Raw genomic sequence first — 6,000 nt, 5'->3', positions numbered from 1 at the left:
GAAGCATGTTGGTACCAACAACCGTGTCAGATTCAATGACTTCATCAGCGACTGTCTGAAGCAGGAGAAGAATAACAACGCCAGCACCATAGCCAAGACATGCAAGAGAGCCTTTGAAGGTGGGCCGTCTCAAGCTAGAGCCCCTATGGGAGGTCGTCCCCCATATCGCCCATCGGCACCTAGCGCTAGGTTCTGGCCACCTCAGCAAAGAAGTCAGAATTTCCGTGGACCTCAAAAGCCATACAAGATGGCAGTACAACCCAACAAAGCAGCTGCAACTATGGTATAAGGCAGTTCCAAGGGAGCTGTGGGATCTGCCGGGACAGTAAGAGGACCCTGCTATAACTGTGATCAACCCGGCCATTTCTCGAGGTTTTGTCCATACCCGCCCAAGAAGAAGCAGCAGACTTATAATGCTAGAGTGCACAGTACAACAGTGGATGAAATTCCAGAGGGAGGGCCCGTCACTACTGGTAAGTTTTCTGTCAACGAAAACCTTGCAGTTGTTCTATTTGATTCTAGATCATCGCATTCTTTTATGAGTCAAGCATTTGCACAGAAACATGGACAACTATGCACAGAATTAGGGTATGGGTACCATATAAGTTCAATAGGGGCTGATGTTTTGACCAACCGGATGGTTCGAGGGGCAACCCTTGAATTAGGTAGCAGGAAGTTCCGAGTGAACTTGATAGTTATGTCTGGGTTAGTCTTGGATGTCATTATAGGGATGAATTAGATGAAGGATTGGGGAGCAGTCATAGATACTGGAAGTCGAGTACTTACCCTTAAGGATCCCCTGGGTGAGGATACTTTCCAAGTACCATTGCCTCAGAGAACAGACCTGATAAGTGTTACATGTGCTATGGCAGTCATTCCTATTTATCAGATTCCGGTAGTGTGTGAATTCCCGGACGTATTCCCGAATGAGCTACCTGGTCTTCCGCCAGATAGGGAGATTGAGTTTGGAATTGAGCTAGTCCCCAGAACAGCTCCGATTTCAAGGAGACCCTATCGGATGTCTCCAGATGAGTTAGCTGAGCTGAAGAAGCAATTAGAAGATTTGTCAAAAAAGGGGTTTATTCGGCCAAGCAAGTCTAAATGGGGATGTCCCGCTTTGTTTGTGAAGAAAAAAAAAGAGGGCACATTGAGGATGTGCGTGGATTATAGGCCACTCAATGCTGTGACCATCAAGAATAAATACCCCTTGCCACATATTGATATTCTGTTTGACCAATTATCCAAGGCCAAGGTGTTCTCAAAAATAGATTTGAGATCCGGTTATCATCAGATCAAGATTAGGCCACAGGATATACCAAAAACTGCATTTTCCACCAGATACGGGTTGTATGAGTATCTTGTCATGTCCTTTGGCTTGACAAATGCTCTTGCATACTTTATGTTTTTGATGAATACAGTTTTCATGCTAGAATTGGATAAGTTTGTGGTAGTATTCATCGATGACATTCTGGTGTACTCCAAGAACGAGAAAGATCATGAAGAGCATCTGAGAACTGTCTTGACCAGACTTAGGGATCATCAATTATATGCTAAGTTTAGCAAATGCGAATTCTGGTTGAAGGAAGTTCCTTTCCTTGGTCACATTCTGTCAGAGAATGGAGTTTCAGTCGATCCAAGTAAGGTGCAAGAAGTTATGAATTAGAAAGCACCGACCACAGTTCCTGAGATTAGAAGTTTCTTAGGACTAGCGGGTTATTACCATCGCTTTATACCAGATTTCTCGAAGATTTCCAAACCAATGACGAGTCTCCTACAGAAGGATCACAAGTTTGTGTGGACAGAGGAGTGTGAAGCAGCTTTCCACACTTTGCGGAAACTGTTGACCACTGCTCCTGTTCTAGCATAACCAGATATCGAGAAACCATTTGATGTGTTTTGCGACGCATCGAAGACTGGATTGGGCTGTGTTCTTATGCAAGAAAGGAGAGTCATTGCTTATGCATCACGACAATTGAGAAAGCACGAGGTCAACTATCCAACACATGATCTTGAACTTGCTGCAGTTGTGCATGCCCTAAAAATTTGGAGACATTATCTACTTGGTAATGTGTGCAATATTTTCATGGATCATAAGAGTCTTAAGTATATCTTTACCCAACCAGAGCTAAACATGAGACAATGTGCAATATCATCCTAGTAAAGCCAATGTAGTGGCAGATGCTTTGAGCAGAAAGTCACATTACTTGAATGTACAGCCATTACTTGAAGATGGGTTCGATCTAATGCATCCTGCTGTGTTACATAGTATTCAGATTAGTTGCTCTTTGGAAAGTAAGATAATAGAAGGCCAGAAAACCGATAAGGGGATATTCCACATCAAAGAGAAAATAAAAGAAAAGTCGTCTCAACACTTTAAAGTGGATGAACAGGGCGTATTATGGTTTGACGACTGTCTTGTGGTTCCCAAGGATCGAGAGCTTAGGAATAAACTCATGGATGAAGCTCACCTTTCTAAGCTATCTATCCATCCCGGAAGTAGTAAGATGTATCAAGAATTAAGATCTCGCTATTGGTGGACCAAAATGAAGAAAGAAATTACAGCATATGTTGCCAGATGTGACACATGTTGTCAAGTGAAAGCCATTCACATGAAACCTACCGGTATGTTGCAACCCTTATCAGTCCCTAGTTGGAAGTGGGACGATATCAGTATGGATTTTATCATGGGTTTGCCCACTACTCAAAAAGGACATTATTCGATTTGGGTAATTGTGGACCGTCTTACCAAGACCGCTCATTTCTTGCCGGTCAAAACAGATTATCGACCACCTCAATATGCCGAGAAGTATATCTCAAAAATTGTGAGGTTGCATGGTATACCAAAGACCATAGTATCTGATTGAGGCTCACAGTTCATGGCTCACTTTTGGGAACATTTACACAAAGGCTTAGGAACTTGTTTGATTCGTAGTACCGCTTATCATCCTCAGACAGATGGTCAGACTGAACGAGTAAATGCTGTTTTGGAGGATATGTTAAGAGCCTGTGTATTGTCTTCTAAGGGATCATGGGAGTCATGGTTACCGTTAGCTGAGTTTTCTTATAATAATAGTTATCAAGAAACCATCAAGATGGCCCCATTCGAAGCTTTATATGGCAGAAAATGTAGAACACCATTGAATTGGGTCGAGCCTAGAGATAGAAGGTATTATGGCATTGTCTTTGTAGAAGAAGCCGAGAAGAAAGTTCATATTATTCAGCAGAATATGAAAGCTGCCCAATCACGTCAGAAAAGCTATGCAGACAAAAGAAGGAGACCCCTTGCGTTTGAAGTTGGTGACTATGTTTATCTGAAAGTCACGCCAATGAAGAAGAAAAGGTTTGGAATCCGAAGAAAGCTTGCCGCAAGATTCGTAGGACCATACAAGATCTTGGAACAAAGAGGTCCAATAGCCTACAAGTTAGAGTTACCTGAGACAATGAGTACCGTTTTCCTAGTTTTCCATGTATCACATCTCAAGAAATGTTTGCGTGTTCTGGGGGAAAGAATAGAACCTCGAGGTATTCAACTCAAATCAGATTTGGTGTATCGTGAACAGCCAGTCTGGGTGTTAGACACGAAGGAATGTGCTACTCGGAATAGTGTGGTGAAAACATACAAGATACAGTGGGATTATCATGATGAGGGAGATGCAACTTGGGAAACAGGAGAGTATCAACAAAAAGCTTATGAAGAATTTTATAACAAATGGTTTGTAACCTAAATCTCAGGACGAGATTTTTATAAGGGGGGAGGGCTGTAACACCCCTGTCGGATACAGTGAGAATGGGTACCCTAAGCAAGAACCAAAAAACGACTGCTTAGACTTCGTAAAAGTCGAAACCAGCTAAACACCGCTGGCCTCGGCCGATTCTCCGACTCGCCCAAGGCCCCCTCACCGCTGGCCTCGAGCGACCCCCCACCAAGGGCCTCGGCCGGGCCGCCGACTCTCCATCTCGCACGAGGCGGGCTCGGCAGCACTCCGCTGCCTCTTCCTTCACCCGCCCCTCTGACAAAACATCGTGTCACATTAACTCAGCCAACTGCTGCCCCTGACATCGGCCGCATGCTCGGCACAGTATAGCAGAATGGCCGATGGGACAGGAGGCAGGACTGGGCAGAGGTTACCCGCCACTGTGCTAACCACTAAGCACATGGTTGACGCCCATGCCTCACTGTGCTGCTAACTCCTGCTCCGAGAACAACGCAGCGTGGGGAGCCACGTCTGAGATACTGTGGCCTCGGAATCAGCACCCAGGATCAATAATTCCCCCCAAGGCCTCGGCAGTATGCTTCAGGGGCTCGGCAGCCTGAGGATCCATGTCCGCCGAACCCCCCACAATGGCTCGGCCTCGCCATCTGCAGAGCCATAGCTCCCTACGACGTCATCGCACGATGACCAGCACGTCACCCGCCATATCCTGCATCAAGCTGTACTGGAGCCCCACGACACACAAGATCAAGTATGACCGGCGCGTCACCTCTGCACGACAAGGACGAGGCCACTCCATCGACCATACCACAACAGTGGCCAGCTACAGGGTTCGGACACGCCGCCCCCATTTATAGAGCAGGAGGTCTCGGCATCCTGACGCCAACTCCGCTTCGCACGAGGCTCCCCAGGGAAGGCCTCGGCAAGGAACGCCGTCTCCGCCCCGCCCGAGGCTCTCCACGGAAGGCCTCGGCGGGAAGCGCGTTCTCCGTACCATGCGAGGCCTCTCGCGTGAGGCCTCGGTGAGGGGCCTAATCTCCGTCTCGCGCGAGGCCTCATTCTCTGTGTCGCTCGGGGCCGGCTTGTCCGTGGTCCGTCGCCCCCCGCCTCGGTCGACCCTCCCGACAATGCGTCATGTCTCATTAATACTTTCAACCACTCCCGCAATCTCCGCCGGACAGCGGCTCAACGTCACAGAATGGCCGATGCGACCCGAAGTCGCATCAGCGCCATACCGGCTGGGACAGGGCACGGTGGGGGTTACCGGCAACTGTGACCCAGCACTGTGTCCACGATCAGCGCCTGGGATAGAGTATGACGGGGGTTACTGGTAACTATGTCCCAGCATTGTGTCCACGATCAGTGCCTAGGACAGGGTATGACAGGGGTTGCCAGCCACTGTGTCCTAATGCTGCACCCACGACCCGCCGCCCGCTCGAGGCCTCGGCACTGTACACCGGGGCCTCGGCAATCTCGAGGTTCGTGCCTACCGAGACCCCCCACCGCAGTACAAGCCTCGGCACCAACCAGGCCTTAGCCTCACGCACAATCTGTCCACCAGGGCTTGCACATTCGCCGTCACGTCCGCTCCAAGACATTCCCGGGGCTCCCACGACGCACAGGACATGATGGGACAACCACGTCGCTCCAGTATTCCAAGGACAGATCGCTCCTATGGCCACGCCGCCACCGGAATGGGCCACAGGGTTCGGACATGCCACTTCTATTGGCACGACGTCGCATAGTGATACATGTACTACCTTCATCCTCCCTTCAACTATAAAAGGAGAGGACTTGGGCCTCGTAGGGGGGAGAGAAAAAAGGAGACGAACACACCGATAGAACGACACACTTCTACGCTGCTTGAGAACAACGCCTCAAGCAGCCCGCACCACCCTCGCCGAGACCTGGGGCTAGCTCCCTCTCTCACCTAGCTTGTAATCCCCTACTACAAGCACTCCAGTGCAAGGAACATAAGATCGATCTCTCAGACTAGACGTAGGGCCTCGATTGCCTGAACCAGTATAAACCTTGTGTCTCTTTGCATCACCATCCGGGATTAGGGGCACGCAGCACAAATTCACTTGTTGGTTGAGGGACCCCTAGTTCCAAAACACCGACAGTTGGCGCGCCAGGTAGGGGACGCTGTGTGTTAGCCTCATCGTCCCACCAAGACCCGGATGGCAGACCCCATACGACCATTGCGTCTCGGCACCATAGTCTGGTTCGGGAGCCTAGAGTTCATGTCTCTAGGGCATGAGTATGACATGGTGCTCCTCGCCCCTCG

This window comes from Miscanthus floridulus, chromosome 18 (genome assembly GCF_019320115.1).
Source record: "Miscanthus floridulus cultivar M001 chromosome 18, ASM1932011v1, whole genome shotgun sequence".
NCBI lineage: Eukaryota > Viridiplantae > Streptophyta > Magnoliopsida > Poales > Poaceae > Miscanthus > Miscanthus floridulus.
Note: the sequence above shows the minus strand (reverse complement) of the source record.